Source organism: Caloenas nicobarica, chromosome 10 (genome assembly GCF_036013445.1).
Source record: "Caloenas nicobarica isolate bCalNic1 chromosome 10, bCalNic1.hap1, whole genome shotgun sequence".
In the NCBI taxonomy this organism is placed as follows: domain Eukaryota; kingdom Metazoa; phylum Chordata; class Aves; order Columbiformes; family Columbidae; genus Caloenas; species Caloenas nicobarica.
Window position 1 is genome coordinate 11,101,793 of NC_088254.1, and position 17,118 is coordinate 11,118,910.

General features: G+C 46.1%; 1 protein-coding gene across 1 annotated transcript in view; it reads right to left on the reverse strand.

Moving 5' to 3' along the window:
* Positions 1–3,342: 3,342 nt before the first annotated feature.
* LEO1 (LEO1 homolog, Paf1/RNA polymerase II complex component) overlaps positions 3,343–17,118 on the reverse strand; it is a 28,422-nt gene continuing 14,646 nt past the window's right edge. Inside the window, exon 13 of the transcript XR_010606727.1 lies at positions 3,343–3,382. The gene's annotated coding sequence lies outside the window, so the exon portion shown is untranslated. The remainder of the gene's footprint in view (positions 3,383–17,118) is intronic.

Sequence of the window (17,118 nt, forward strand, 5' to 3'; positions counted from 1 at the left end):
CTAAACTTGACCCAGCAGGACCAGCCGTGCTGCACGCAAGGTGCTGTTTGAAGCTGAATTTAAGGTCAGCCCCACTAAAGGGCATGGCAGCAGTCTAATCATAGCGCCAAAGGAGATGCTGATGCTTTTCTCTTGAATGTGGATCATGACAGCAAGTTGCACCTGAGTCGGGCACGGCTGACAGCTCTCCCTGCCCGAAGCCTTGCGGCTGCGCCTGCAGCGCTGCCCGTCACAGAGCCTGGGCTGGCAGCCGCGGCACCCACTCAGTACACACAGAAACCATAAGGAAAAAGAGGGTTATGCCCTACTTGGCTTTGGACTTGATTTCCACTTACGAAACTCCTTGATTCCCAGCTGTGACCATGACACAGCACAAGGCTTCAGTGCCAGTGCCTCTGCTCTGCCATCCTCTCCCAAAGGCATCTGCTGCCTTTTGAAGAGGCTCTGCAGCACCTCTTTGTGTTTCAAATGGACAAGCCATTCTGAAAACACTACCAACCTCCTAAGCCTCTCTAGTTTTTAAGAGCAAGGCTTACTCAAAACAAACTAACAATAAAAATACTGCTTCTGAAGTTTCCGATTACATGTTTAACTTACTTTCTTTTTCAGAAGAGGATAAAAAGCAGGTGAAATGCAATGAGTTATTCTGGTATAGTACCGTTTAATTTCTTTCAAAAGACTTAACCATAAATAACTGAATACTCCCACCTCTTCCAGGAACACCAGTCCTGCTCCACCTTCTTCTCCCTGAAGCAAAGATGTCATGCATAGGTCACTCCTGAAGTCAGGAGACTTCAGCTATTGCTCGTTACAGCAAGGAGAGGGTCCTACTAAGTCAGAAAAACTACAGAATTCAGTGGAAGTTGCAGCCTCATTTTGTAAACAGACTTGTTTGTGTTGTGGCTTTTCTAAACACCCACTACAAACCAGAGCCCTGATGTGCACAAACAGCCTGGAGCAGCAGCCTGCAAAGGCAGCGCTGCCGGGTCCTCAACGGTTCGGCACTTGGGGCACAGCTGGGCCCCCGGGAATGGGCCCCTCTCCTCCCTGCCTGGCTGCCATGCAGGAAAGGCATTCCTGCAACTCACACACTTCACTTTGGATTCTCCCACTGTGCTAGAACGTTTGTGCAGTAAAACAACAATTCTCCCCTGAGGATCCACTCTGCTTTTAGCATCCTCTCCCTGGTCTCATTTCCCTCACTGGGCTGTTGTGGCCATTAATTAGTTAATGTTTGCAAGGTGCTTTGAAGATGAAGAGTGCTAAGTATTCAGCATTAAGCATGGTTATTATAAAAGTACTGCAGGCTCTGGCAAAGCAATTCAGGCACGCGAGTATTACATTGAAGTCACTTTATCCTTTTGCCTCAGAACCACCATCACCCACAGCATGTTTCAGTCACCCAGAAACCCATGGTGTGTCTTGCCTTATAGCTTAATTATAAAACAACTTCTAGTCTATCCTGTGCTGCGTGGTGGAACAGAAACGCCAGCCATCGTTCACATTGCAAAAACCTACCTCTGTGACAGACCAGACAGCAAACCCTGCCTCCTGCCAGCACAAACAACTTCTATAATGGACTCGAATTCGGTGATTGTTAGGTGAGGGGACCCCCTGCAGCGAACAGCCAGGCTGCAGTGGGATTGTGGCAGACAATAAAGAGACCAAAAATAGGCAGGAGAAACATCAGACAGAGGCTGAGGCCCAAGGAAGCGGAGCCGAGCAGGAGGGGACACGGGCTGGACACCGCCAGCACGCACCGGGCTGCCGGAGCAGCCAGCACCCTTCCGGGGGGCACGAGAGCTGGGGGAGGCTGGAGAACACCAATAGCCCCCGCCTTCCAGATACATGCCTTTGTATTTTTGATACATAAAACAGCAAAACACACAGTTTGGGATTTCTTCAGTAATCAGGGAAAGCCAGTAAAACATTTTTTTCTTCTCCCTGCCAGTGCAAGACTGTTGCCTGTTAGTGTTTTATATAGTCAATCCCTCTTTCCGATACGTATTTTCTTTAAACTTACTCTCCCCAAAATATTACAGTTGCTATTCTTTCTGCACAGTGTATACTCCAGAAGGAAACAAGCTGCTAATCAAGCTAGTAAATAGGTACATCTGTTAACCAGCCTACACTGAAATGAGCTAGTAGGCTGTTTTTCAGGACCGTGATACTACCAAGATCCCTGAAGCACTGAGCTGCTTCTCCCGAGCTCGAACACCAGCCGCCCTTCAGCAGAGGCTGGTGCTGGACACCTGCTGAAGTAGTGACAGGACAAGCAAGTGGAAGTTTATTAACAAATGAATTCCTGCTATTACAAACCACTTCCACTGCACTACCAGGGCTTTTAAAGGTTCGTGGCAGGATAAGCCATCTCCTTTCATTCCCAGGAGTGCAATTTCCACGGCTGCTGAGCTCTTGCTGCAGCTCCCATTAGCTGTGGCAGAGGCTGTGAGTGTTCAGCTCTCCTGAAACACAATAGTTTGGTGTGTGTCGGGGGGGAGCTAATCACCCCGGCTCCCACTGGGTGCTCAGGGTGCATCCAGGGTGTTTGTACTCCTGATGCGAGGAGCAAGTGCGGCTACATGCTTGGGGAAGCCTGTGACACAGCGTGTCCACAGGCTTGGAGCACGGGGCTGCCCTGAGCCGGGCGGGGAAGAGGCTCCACCTGCCAAGAGAGGTTTGACTCCGGTTCTTGCCCCGGTACCTGCAGTCACAGGCAGCCAGGAGCGGGGAGAGCGTGCCAGGTCTGGCGTGCTTCGGGACGTGTCTGATCACAGCCTCAGCCTGCATCGATCCAGAACACAACTGGAGCGATGAGCTGATGTGCTCACGAAGGGCTGGACCTCCTGAAGCTCTATGGCAGCAGCAACTTCAGTCCCAAATCTAATTGGCAAGAGGGTGATTTGATAGACATCTGCCTTCTAGTTAGAAAGTGCTTCAGAGAGACAGCAGATTCTTCAAAGTAATTCTCCTGCATCACCTACAGTTCCTTCTTCTTATCTAAATGCGATATTAGCAACCCAGCAACTGATGCTCCCCAGGGATTTAATTATTTGCAAGAAACCACTGTTTGCTGCAGCCAGCAGACAGTGCTGGGTAAGGTCTTCTGGGATCAGGCTCCAGGCTGCTTTACAGCTTGACATTAGAAGGAAATCGCATGAAAATCAGTCTTCTTGTACAGGATCAAATAAACGCAATCATCAAGCACAAAGTTGAAAGCTCTTCAGTGAAGAAGGGGTAGCATTATTTTTTTTCAAATGCTGATATGAACTATTAAATCAAAACCAAATCATGAAGCACTTATTCAATCTCCAGTGTCTGCCAGACTCATGCAGGCTTCTGTGGGAGGTCTATTTGAACAAGGCTATTTTCAGCTTTCCACCTGGAAAAAAGAAAATGGAGAGAAATAAAGAGGATTGTGTTTCAGTATAATCTAGTGCCACCACATGACGCTGACTGATCTGTGATAAAACTTCCAGAGCTCAGCAGGTGTTTGGGGAGTGACTGCAGCCGCCCATTCAACATAATAATACACAACCACAAGAGAAAGATTCGAAACAGAGGTCAAAGGAGAGAGAATGTAGGTAGTTAGGTGTGAAAGACGAATGATGGAGCTAGATAAAACTTGTGCCAAACATGATTGACAGTAGAGAAATTAAATTCTCTTTCTGGGTGAGGGCAAGTTGATTGGTCCCTGTCACAGGGTACTTCTCCATCACGCTGATAATCCCAGTTCAAAATACATTCAGATACACTGGGACAACCGGTTGGAGACCCCAGGAAGCCCAGACCAGAGCACAGTTCACAGCACACTTTGCTCACTTACTTTTTTCACATCTTTGCTACTACATTCAGCAAAGAGATTTTATTCCTTCCCTTCCAGAGCTCCTATTGTCACAAGGAAGCTGAAAAATCAACAACAGTCATGACATAAATTCAAGCAGAACCAATTCTTAACTGTTTATGTAGCCCCAACACTGATGACACAGGAGAGTTTCAGCTCGCTATTGATACTCGAAAGACAAAGCCCCCACAACTCAGACCTTTTGCCTCATCAGGTGTTTCAGAACGACATACTAAATGTAGACACGGACCTAAATATACTCCATGTGCTGTCTGCATAGAGTAAAACTCTATGTGTGGACCAGCTAGACAGATTTATTTCAGTATTGGTGCCGTAAGGTAAACAATACATGCCTATCCAAAACTGCTACACTGCTATAAAGGCCGCCATACGGCAAAAACTTAATTTCAGACTTAACTATATAGAGAAATAGGAATTAAAGTGGCAAGGTCACCAGGTCTAACAAGTACAGACTAAATGACACGAAGGAGATAACGTGGGCTCAAGTTGGCAAGCAGGGAACAGGATGGGCAGGGAATCCCTGCATGTAGGCTGGCGTCCCCCTCAGAGGATAAAGCAGCATCGTTCCGCACAGCTGCCTGCTGGCTCTGCTGGAGAGCAAGGCGAGCAGAAGGGCTGGGGCAGGAGGCGCCGCTCACCCCATCCTAACGTGGGGAGCAGCCTCTCTGCCTCCGCGGGGGGATTGTCAGGCCAAATTAAAAACCAAACATTTCCCAGCAAGACTTCTACATGCCAGGAACTTCTTGGTCAAAGGAGCAGCACATTAACCACAAAGTTTTTCCCAAAGAAGCTGGGGATCATGGATTTATGAAAATTAGGTCCTTTTAATTTCTGTGCAAGCTGCTTTTAATTCTTGCAAACTCCACCCACTTCATTACTGAAATTGGAGCAGTCTGTTCTTGAGGAAGCACATAGCAGCACACTGAGTTTTGCTCCTATAAAGGGAAAGAGCAAAACCAAATCAAAGAAACTCATTTACTACAGAAAGTTGTACTCTGCTTGTCTATAGATATTAAATACTTTGGAAGATGTCTAAGTAAATTGGTGTGGAAAACTGACAGTTGAAAAATAACATAATTTTATTATATTTGTCTGAATCTTCAAAAACGTGTGCACTGCTCTATTTTCTAATGTAAGGAAAAAGAAATTTAAAAAACCCCACCACAAGCAAACCAAACCACCTGCAGGCTGAGGCTTCTCCAAAGAAATATGCAACAAAATGGTCCGACCAACCTGTACAAACATTGCACAAATTACTGCCGTGACTTGCACATACAGGGACTTTAAACCCGATTGCTACTGTAATGATGAATCGTTGCGTAACTGAAGCCTTGCAATCAAAGTGTCGTTCGCAAAGGGATCACCCTCCACTGGTTTTTCAGTTCCCTGTTAATTTTTTCACTGCTGCAACTCTAGTCCCTGGGAAACAACCATAAACACCCCTAAGGTAATGACCTAGCTGAACACGACGGTATTTATAGCACTATTATTTCCCCTTTAGTACATTTTGGAGCACAGAGAGAGCAACCAGACCCCTTGAGGATTATATCCTAACATATCTACTATAAATATTTATCTGACTAATTTTAGCTTCACCTAGGTCTTTCAGGGACACACAGTAGGCCTTAGCTTGGGAAACCAGAGAAGCAACACAACATGACCTTCTCATGTTCAAGCCCGTTTCCCCTTACTATTGCTGGGTTCAGTTCCCGGAGCGTCACCCATCGGGTATGGCCTCGCAGCCTCACGGCTCTTGGCAGAACGGATGCCAGGACTCACAGCCCTTGGGGGATGCTGCAGTTACTGCTCATGTTGATGATGGAGAATGTAGCGGGTTTCATCTTATTTTCACGCCACATAAGACCCTTTGCCATGACAACGAAAAGCCTGGCGCTGCCCAAAGTACTCTCACTCCAGAGAGGTAACTCCTTTCTGCCAAGCACAGAACATTCTCATGAGAGAAATATGTTCATTCAGCTACTAAAATAAAATTAAAATAAAATTCGTGTCAGAGTAACACCTGGGAAACAAATTGCGAGTCAGAATAACAACATACCTTCTGGAGCATGTCTTTGGATGTCTACAATGATGACTGTCTATGTGCTTCACACCTTGCCCTGTAAACTTTAGTCTTACAAGCAGCTCCCTTCCCGGGAACAGTTTCTCAACAGATGCCGGGCAGATCCCGCTCAGGAGCCTCCAGACCGGCTCCCCGGCACATCTGTGCAGCGGGAAGGTTTGTGGGAAGGCGGCCCAGGTTCCCTCCTCAGATGTCCCAGGATTCACCCACCACGGCTCCGGTTCCTGGCACAGCATGCTGCGCTGCTCCAGGCGTCACGCTCTGCCCCAGGCGTGTGACTCCAGGTAGCGTTTGGGACTGGCAGAGCCAGCCTGGGGTAAAGTCTGTGGGATACACCAGCAGAACCAGAGAATCGTTGCTGCAGCTGCTGCCCTCGCTCCACACGTAGCTGCCTGCGGAGAGCGAGACCCGGCACCGCAGGGTGGGACAGGGCTGCGTTGCAAAGGGGGACGTTCAACAGCAGCTCCAGAACATCTGCCTGAGGAAGCAGAGCATCAGCTGCAGCCCCAGCGAACCACCGAGGTGCTCATCTAAGCTTACCCGCCTCATTTGCGACTCTGGAGCACAGGCTGGTATCACAGTTGGCTTTTAGAGGGGTTTTCCCAACTGTAGTATGTCCAGCGTGGTTAGTGCCACTGCCCCGAGGATGCTCAAGTAGTCCAGCATGGTCTCCTCAGCTATTAATTACACAATTAACTTGAGTGCTTGCCATGTGACAGATAGTTAAGCATTGCTTCACTGGCAGGAGGAAAGATCAAGGAGGATTGTGATAAACTGTGAAAGTAAGCAATATTTAAACAGACTCAGATCTGCATCCCTGTGCAGCACTGCAGAACGACCACGAGGCTGCAAGGAAAAACAAACAAAAAAAGAACACGAAAAACAAAACCAAAAAACCCAATGAACTGAATCGCTCAGACTTTGCCATTACAGGCAATTCATCTCAGCAGAAAATGTAAATACATGAAGGAACCTCTGCCAAAATACAGTGTGCCTCCTCTCCTCCCCTCAGTTTCAGGGTGGAGACAGATTCCTCAGACACACACTTGCAAGGCCAGTAATGCTCTCTGCTGCTTCATGATGTTATCAGATGCTGGGGGACAACACAGTGCACAAATGAAGGAGTTTAGTTCAGGAATAAATTTTCCTCTTTTTAAAAAAGTTGTTGGGTTTTTGTTGTTGTGGTGGTGGTGGTGTTTTTTTGGGGGGGGGGTTGTTTGTTTGTGTTTTTGTTTTGTTTTCAATAAACTCAGATTATTTCCACCCATATGCTGTTGCCGCACAGGTAGGTCTATCAGCAAAGCTGCCTGAGGGAAAGTCCAGGCTGTTGGGGCAGGAATAGTTTTGTCAAGTGGCTTCAGTTTGTTTTGTCAAAAGGTTTTGTTGCTAAGAAAATATGACACTGAGCTGCACCTGGAGTCGTACTTTGGTACACAAAATATTCGTGGAGGCTGCAGCTCCCCGTTGCTCTCCCTGCGCCGGCCAATGCCCTCAGAGCAGGCTGAATCCCCCCGCCATGAGCCAGGAGGCGTGTGGCGGGTGGGGGTTACAGGCACTCAGGTAACATTAGGAGACATTTAGCTCTCGGCTTGTGACTTTTAAACCCTTCCTTCTCCAAAGAATTTGCTGAATTCTCAGTGCACAAGACGGTATGAGCAGCACAAACTGCCACAGAAACTCTCACTGTGAGGTCCAACTAACCTGGGGCTGATTGGTCACCAAGAGGATGAAAATCCCGCCTGGTTTTGCAGCAAGGTGGAGTTGGAGTTCACCCCACCGAGGCAGCAGAAGTGGCTGACGTCTCCTCCTCAGCTCACACCAGGCTGCCCCTTGGGCTGTCAGCAACAGAACTTTTTACGGGACTTCGCTAACTGAGGAACAGATCTAGGTCTTACAATTAATATTAAAAGCAAGAAAGATAAAATCATCTTTGTGTTCGCTTTAAATGCAGACTTGCTCAGCACAGAGCCCCACGTGCAGTTGTGTCACCACAAGAGAAGGTTCACTCAGGTCCAGGAGCTGGGAGGAGAAGCCAAGGGTGGAGGGGGGAACGTTGCCATCGAAGTGCCCGCACCATGAAACTACACCCACACCAGCCCACTGCGAGAACAGCCCTGTCCTTCACCCCACAGCTTCCCACCGAACCACCGTGACCGCGGCAGCAGCACTGACCAGGCTGAGGAGCAGGTCCCAGGCTGAACAAGTCCCCCGAGAGCCCTCCCAAGCGGCGGGGAAGCTGAGCCTTCAGACCACAGCACACCCCAGGCCCCTTCAGGGGAAGCCTCCTCGCCCTTTTCTTCCATGTGAAATAGGTGGCCATGGAAAAGAACAGCATAATGGGAGGTGATCCTGTCAATGGTGCCTCCGAAGCGCCACACACCAATGGCAGCCAGGATCATGGCTTCACGTTCTCTGCTCACCACAACCTTTCTTCACGGATCTAAGGGGACCCACATCTCCTTAATGACTGTCTCAAAAAGGATGCAAGAGTGAATGTATCTAAAATACCACAGAAACCAACGTTTCCACCAGACACCCACCACCCCACGGGTCCCGCAGCCCCCAAGGCTGTGCCAGCCCAGCCTGGGCATGGCCAGCTGCGCTGCCTGAAGCCACCACCAGAGCATGTGCAATGATCCCTTCTGCTGGCACCACTGCAGCAGCACCCAACCAGCGGGCAAAAATGAACTGCAACATCTTTAACATGCTCAGTTAGTGTCTCTTGGGGACCCTCTATGGCTTTGCTAACTGGAAGGCTCCAACTAGGACATGTTTTAAGAGGACTTCAAGCCTTTACCAGACCTTCCAGGCTCTCACCTTCCTACCTGTACCACCCGTGAGGCGCACGGGAAACCTTTGTACCTGCACCAAAGGTGAGTGAAGCAGAACAGCCCCCCCAGCAAGCTCCTGCACAGCAGCACACCAGCCTCCGAGTGGTCAAACACGTTATGTGATAAGAAACAGCAAGTCGTTGAATAATTTATGCGATAAACTATTTCTGGAGCATTTGATCAGCTCTACTGGCTATCGTTATTTTTGCTGAATCAACAGTCCCCCACCAGAGCATATGTTCTAGCAAAACAAGCAGCGCTGTGACAGGTTAGGAAAGACATTTACTAAATTAAATGCACGCTCCACTTGCTCAGCTGAGCCATAGTGTGGTACATACATGGAAATCTAAGCAGCTAAATGCATACTCTTCCTGAAGTGGCTGTCTGAGCACACGGAGTCTGTCCCTTCAAGGTTTTTCCATTAACATACCCATATGCAGAGCTATAAATCCAAATGAGAGAGAACAGAGCAGGCCAGCAGAAGAGCAAGAGGAATAAAATACATCATAGGCTGTTTTGCAAAAGGCGGTGATTAACTATTATCAGTTAAAAGCAGTTGTGGATAGAGCGATTCTGCAGCTCAGCGGTCTGCAACAGAGGGCTGGGGAAGTGAAAAGAGGCTGGAGAGAAACAAGGTGTTTTGCTGCTTGTGAAAAACAAACATGACAATGTTTTTTTAAAGAGATTCAAACCATTGCTAAATACACACTTTGATTCAGAACCTACTGCGAGCAGAAAGAACACAACAGTATTGGCTTCTGCAGAGAAGTCAGAGGACCCCAAGCAAAGGAGGGAAGGTGGCGGGGCAGCGCAGGCTGGGCGCTGGCAAGGGGACACTGCACAGCTGCCCTGGTCCCTCCCTGGGGCCACCCGAAGCGCTGGCGTGGGGCGACAGGTTGCCACATCCAACACAGCAGCAGAATTTACACCAGCCATCCCTCCACTTCAAAAAATAGTACCAGGGATTTGCTGAGCGAGGGAAGTTATCAGGGTTTTACTGCAAACATTCCCCAGGGACATTCCTCACTCCTACAAAAGGTGGAATTCTTCCTTGCTGCCACCTTTCTCCAAATGGCAGCTGTGAACCACTCTTCTTGTACAGAGTTGGCAGATTTTCAGAAAAACAAAGAACTGCCATGATGCGCTGCTGTTGAACAGATGACAATTTGATCCGCACTGCGATTATGAGACTTCTTTTGCCAGTGGAAGCGCGTACATGGTACTCAAGCCCCCGTGCTTGCACCACACTCCATGGAAACACACCTGTGGGATCACCTTGGTAGATCTGGAAGCACAAAATCTCTGCTTAACTTGTCTTCCCAAAGGTGTGTGGCTTTGGACAAGAGGAATCCCAGCATATGCCGGGATCTTCAACTCAAAATACAAATTCCCCTCATACTCAGTATTAGTAATACACAAACTCCCAACTACCAGCTGCATGCACAGCATGATCTCATTTTCTACCCCCGACCATGCTGAGATGCCGGCGGGGTTCACGAGAACGCCCTGGACCAGCAGATTATTTTGGTGGGGTGAATGAGTTCCCGGGGCAGCGGGGCGAGCGCCAGCGCGCGTGGCGAGGCAGGGACGCTGCCAGCTGCCCGACAGCCGCCCCAGCAGCGCCCACCCGCACAAACACCCACTCGCTATCTGACAGCCACAGGTTTTACACGGCTCAACGCTGCTGTTAAATGCAGGAACCATTTTAGAGCACAACAACAAAGTCACATGTAACAGGTTTAACCAAAGCTGTGTATTTTCCTGCTATGGAAACCGGTCACAAGAATCAAAAGTCTGCCCAAAGACAAGAATTTCATGCACTGCTCTCTCCTAATCTGCCCTGTTCCCTTCTGAAACCCCAAAACTGCTGAATGGCGACATGGACTAGTTACAGCCAGCCCAAAGCAGCAATCTAAGCTTTCCACATCAAAGCTCTGCCAATGCCTTAGCAAGGGTCACACCAAAGCACAAAGATATTTCACCTGCTACCTCCAAATGACCTCCTGCAGTCTGCAGCCTTGCTTCATCTTCACAGAACGGACTCCTGCACATGGATAGACAGGAGATCTTTAAGCTGCAAGGCCTTAAGACACTTTTTTCCCCCAGAAGTAGGAATAATTCAGAAGCCCAAACAAATCGGAGCTGGCAAGAGCTCAGTGGTCCACAACTGAATGAGAGGGACACCATCACATTTAGAAAGCAAAGCTCAAAAAGCAGCTATGAAGACTGCAGTTTGTCCTTGTCTACTAAGAGTAGAAAATGTACTGACTGAAGCTGTAGCAAAAGGTGAGCTGAGACTCAGAGAACCTTTGGAAAACTGGAGATAACTAAGCAGCACATCATCCCTGGCAATCAACAGGTTAAAATCCATCAGGAAGGCTTACATCAGGTTTATCCTGTCTCAGAGCATGAAGGTCCACATCCCAAACTATTTCTCTATGAACCTCAAACACTGGTGTTTCACGTCAAATAACCCAAGAACCAAAGTATTCTGTACTGCAGAATTGTGGTTTTAAATATTTACTGCCCTATACATCTCGGCAAACATTTTCCTGCTCTCTAAACACTGAAGTGAACTCTTATAGCTTTATAAGCTATGATCCCATCCAACTAACAGCAGGCCCTCCAGCTGCTCCCTCTGCCATGTCACACCACGGCCCTAAACCCGCAACCCCGGACTCAAAGAGGCATCAAACACCGGCTAAAACCCAACGCTATCGACAGCCACACACTCACAGGATTCTTCTCATAAATGGACTGCCTTGGAGCAGAATGAAATTGCACCTTGTCTGAAAAACACTTAACACTCTCCAAACATTTCATACATAGGAGAGTGCAGCCCTGCCTTGCAAGAGCAGAAACACATGGCAAAAGCTCAGCTGTCGAGCTGGAGTGATAAACAAAGGACTAACGGGACGCGAGGGAGGTGGCGGGGCTGCAGGGGACAGCGGGACACCAGAGCCCAGCCGGGTCCCTCTGCTGCGCACCCAGCGCCGGAGGCGCACGGCTGGGCCTGACCGGTGCGTGCTTATGTGAGGTAGCACGTACTTACGTTGTGCAATCCAAGTGATTTTTCAGCCTAAACTGCATTGGTATGTGTTCTAAATGTTTGGGGCTTTTTTAACGCAAGATTTCAGTTTATTTTACAGTCTTCTTTGTTACCAGTTTTAAAATACATATATTTATATGGTTTAGAAAGAACCATCTGGAATCATGTCCTGAAAAATACATCCTTTTGGCAGACACCCTGTGTAGTTCTGATTAATTAGTGTGTGTTTATAGAAAGACAGGGCATGCTTGGGTTTTTTTTTTATTTGCGAGCCCACTCTGTGTTAATTATCACATTTTCCAAGGAGTGAGAAATAATGTTCTGCCTCTCAAGCTCAGCTGCAACAAACCACTGCGTACAAGACACAATATACACTACAAATGACAGTGACTTGTGGCTTCAATCCCCCCGGCACCTCCTGCACGTGTCTTAGCGCGGTCGGGCACGGCTCTGCCTGGGGAGGTGCCCGCAAGCACCAACCATCCATCCCCTCTGCTGGATTACACACCTGACAAGAGTTCTGCCATTTCTCTGTTTCCAAAGCAACAGGTTTGGGGTTTTTTGGTTTTGTTTGGTTGGTTGGTTTGGTTTTTTTTTTTTTTCCCCATCTATTCCATCTATTTCAGACTTCCTTTAATTTTAAAGCTTTTCAGGTTTTTGGAACACCTACACAACCTGATTTCAGAAACATCTAAAAGCTGGACCCCTTCAAGATCAAAGGCTTTGAAAAAGCCACTTTACTTAAAATCTCCGGTAACTTCTGAAAGCTGTTCGGTCTTTTTAAGTGTTACAATCAGAGTCTCCTGAAAGAAACACGTGTTTGCTCAGGGTTCAGCCTCACAGCATGCAATGGATCTGTCTTAAATTGCTCCCAGAGACCCTCAACCCAAAGGCGACACCTTGTTTTCTTAACTGTGCCAAAAAGCTTGAGCTCTCCCTCCCAGCTCCCCAGTGATGGCAGCTGATCTGCCAGCGCACCTTGGATGGTTTTGTGTAACATCAAAAACCTGTTTGGCCTAGGAAGGCCTGAAGAGATTTAATAAGATGTTGTGAAAGGAAAGAAGGAAGAAAAAAGCAGAGGGTAAAGATAGGCTCAAAAGGAGTTTATGAAACACGCCTCAGAATAACAACTTCTCTTGAAAAAGCTTCCTTGCAGCTTACCTGGGAATTGTTGTTTCTATGCAGCCAAGTGTATTTCAAATGCAAACCACTGTCATATCCAGCGCTACACACAAAACTCTGAACTGTCCCAAATGTCCAGGTCCGCGGCGCTCAACCTTCTCGAATTTTCAGTCTAAATCCTTATCAGTAGCATTAGCTGGTCTGCACATCTGACACAAGCCTATTCACAATCGGCCAGCTTTTCTTTCTTACATGGTGTGGAACCCTTGCAAATAAGTTTAGGGACAGAAATCAGATTTTAAAACGCTGCTCTACACAGCTATGTGACTTATGCAGAGGGGTATTTCTAATGAACATACTGCAATCACAACGCATTGCACATTTATATGATTCACACGTTGTAAATCCAGAATTGCCTTTAACAAGTGTTGTCACATGTATTAAGGACATCTAAACAACTTGAAAAAGCTCAGATAATCCTGCTTACCCAAAAACTTTGCTGGCTAACTGAAGGGAAAGTTGTCCTAAAATTTAAGAATACAGGAGCAGAGGTAGTAAATAGGTAAAGAAAATGGCAGCCCTGAGGTCCAATAAAGTGCCAGATTACAAAACTACTCAAGTCTTCAAACTGCACTGGCAGTGCAGCATTCACAGATTTAGTTTTCTCCAGCATCTAGTAATGTCATGCCATGGAAGGATGAAATCTTAAGGCAGACAACCATACACATGGTGCTGCCTGCGACATGCCAGCAGCTACTTCAGATGTTTGAGAAAGTCTGAGAGCCAGAATAATCCAGTTTAGTTCTGAGAGATCAAACAGGATTTGTAAAAGGGTAACGTATCCACAGATTAGTGAAATGTTGTTAGTTTAAGTATGGTCACTTGGCAATCATGTCCAGAAAGCATTTTCATCTGTAGATATAAAGAAAGTTTTTGACCATGTCCAGAAGCATTAGAATTACATGAAAAATATACATTCATATATATGAAAAAACCTGGGAATGATATTCATAAAACACCAATCCTCCCTTACCTGCCCCTCGTATAAACTTTGACTCACTTACTGCTACAGGAAGGTTCTCCCACAGCCACATGTACAAAGGGAACGCATCAGCAGAACACGGCATCTCTTCCTTAGCAAAGAAAAGCTCACCAGTATTCTCTAGTAATCAGATTTTCTAAACAAGGTTTTCGTCAGAAGGAAATATTTAAAGATACTACCAGAATGGCCGTTGTTTAGGTAGAGACCATGCTGATACTATTTGCAATTAATTCCTAGTGAATCTACACTAATGCACTGAGGCAAGTGTCTCGGGACCCAGTACACAGCTATATGCGTAACCACACCTGCAATTACAGCAATTAGCAATTCCCAAGATCTTCCCAGAGCTCACTGATCACAAGGTCCTTAGCAACAGCTTAGATATGAAACTTGCAAGTCTTTGCTGTTAATTCTTTGTGCTCTGCCACTACCATGAAAATAGCAGCATCTTTCAGTTCACAACAGAAGAGCGTCCACCCAAGGCAGCTGTGAATAAACTGTTTCCAGAAGAAAATGAGTTTCACTTTGATCGTGGGAAAATGCAGCTCCGTGGCCCGAGCCGAATGCAGCATCAGCCCAGCGACATCATCCAAAGGGCAGGACTGGACCCTTCTGAAGGAGTTTTCTACCACACTCTATTGCAAAAGCAGAAAACCAGCCACCTGCCAGTGGAGATCCTGGGAAAAAAACATTATCTAAATGGTTACAGCAGGCACAAACCTAATTATCAACCAGACAAGCACTATAAATAACCTGAATAGATGCACAGATGTTACTTCTGTGATAGAACAAGAGCAGTTAGGGCTGCAGGAAACTCTGGATCTCATTCAGCCAATATAGGACAACTCCTGCTATCCCTGAATATTCATTCCTCTGCCCTGTAATTTTTTCATCCCATTGCAATTAGGTATATTTAAACTCAACCACAGATAATTTAATACCCATCAAACTTTTTTATTTACAGCAACATCCTATCCAACATGTCTATAGAGTGAGGGCAGCCAGATCAAGTCAGCTGGCTGTCAAGATAAAAAATCAATATATTCTCTATGCATATCCTACTACCCATACTAAACACGATTGCAAGAGAGGAAAGTGCTCTTAAGTTTAGCTGAAGATATAATCCCATATCGGAACGCTTTGACTCAGTTGGACAGCAAAGCCTGAAGGGTGCTGTGCTCCACGCGGCTTCTCTTGCCTAAACTGGAGGTTAAACAAGCTCAGAGAACCTGGGCGCCAGAGCTGGCTCCCCATTATAACGCCGCATTCCTCACTGTTGGACCCTATTCAAAACCTGCCCATACGGCAGCTGTATTGCCGCTTGCTTGCTCGTTCTGTAAATTCTTGGAAAAGTTTCAGTACAGACCTGAAATTAACACTGACAGTGACCAGGCACGTCCTGTGACTGTACACTTCACTGGGTGCTGAAATGAAGACCAATTTGTCTTGATAACTTTAGAGAACAGCTAGCAACCAACTTCTGTATTTTCCACTGAAGATACTTCTCTATCTTTTTCTTCCTGAGTACACTTTATTTGCACATCCTACTTAAGAAAACTTGTTTTCTCAGGAAGGCTGGTCCCCTTCTCACCTGAAACAAATAAATCTTTTGTTTTTATAGTAATGCCTAGTCACACAGTGAGAGATCAAGGCTGAGTTAGTGCTTTCACTGTACAACACATCTTGAATCTTTTACAAACCCACCATAAAAACTCACCAGGGACTGTAACAGACTTTTTACACCCTCATCAGCTGCATAGACAGATTTTTTTCATTAAGACAGCTTTCACATCCTGGACCAAGTGCCTATGGTTCACTGGTTTAAGGATCCTGTGCGTTCATTCTGGAAGCTGACCACTTTATCTCTACAATATTTCAGCTTGGGTTGGCTGTCCTTCACCATCAGCCCAAACAATTCGGAAAGGGTCAACCCTCCTTAAAAAGCACAGGCCTGTCAAGTCAACTTGCTGATTTGAAGGCTGCTCCTCTCTAAATTGATTCCCATTCATTGTTACTTATAGACCACTGCAATGTACACCTTATGTATATTAGACCATTTATACACAGCTGGACTGTTACAAAACTTTCAAATTACAGTTCCAGGAAAGTATGTAAGTTTAGCCTTCATCAATTCAACTCTTTTTAAAAAAAATACAGGAGGTTGCTGCGGGCTTAAGCATCTTTACTGTAAGTACTGCAAGAGTTTGATCATATCCTATGTTCTCCCACTAGGTTGACCTAAATGTGGTTAGTCCCAACATAAGAACGCATCCCGGTCATTTGCAGAAGATTCATTTAAGAATCCAAACATATTTGGGAACCGTTGGGAAAAAAAACACAGAAACATTTTCAGTCAGTGAGCTAACACTCGACTATTTCTGTCCTTGTTATTTAAGCCTCTTGTTTCATCACCAGACACGAAGCTGTAAACGATCACCAGTGCTTCTCAAAATGACAGTAGGTATTTTCCATTTTTTTCCAAAGGAGAATATTCTCATTTCCATTCCTAACCACCAGAAAAACCTGTACTGAGAGAAACAACACAGGAAGTTCAATCAAAAGGACAAATTACTGATCTGGCATACATAGTGTAGCAAGGTGGGTATGGAAAAGGGATGGTAACTCAAATTGTGTCCATGTTAATACAAAATGAGGTATCCTCAAAGAAAAATCTGAAAGATCTGTCTTTACTTAAATAAAGATACCTTTCAGAGTCTAAATTAAAACTTTAAACCAACACAGATTAACTTGCTTGCAAGAAAGGAGAAACCCCCCAACATTATCGGGGAAATAAATAAATAAATTTGAAAACGCATAAGCTGCCCAGGATAATTTTTAAATTGCACAACTGTGATTTTGGCATTTGAGCTTTTTTCAGTTAATTTTCAGAGGGAAAAACAAGAAAATCAAAACAAACCAACCAACCATGTTTTAGCACAAGACTTCGGCTTGATCCTTCCTTATCTACTCTGGGATATACTCCTCCTGTGACAAATATAGACTAGTCCACGTAGCAGTTTATTTTAAGCTGAAAACTAAGACTAGGAGATAGCAAGCTTACACAGTTTAAATACAGCTATCTTACTCTATACCAGTAAAGATACCTCAAAGCTGCAGGCAGTAAACATG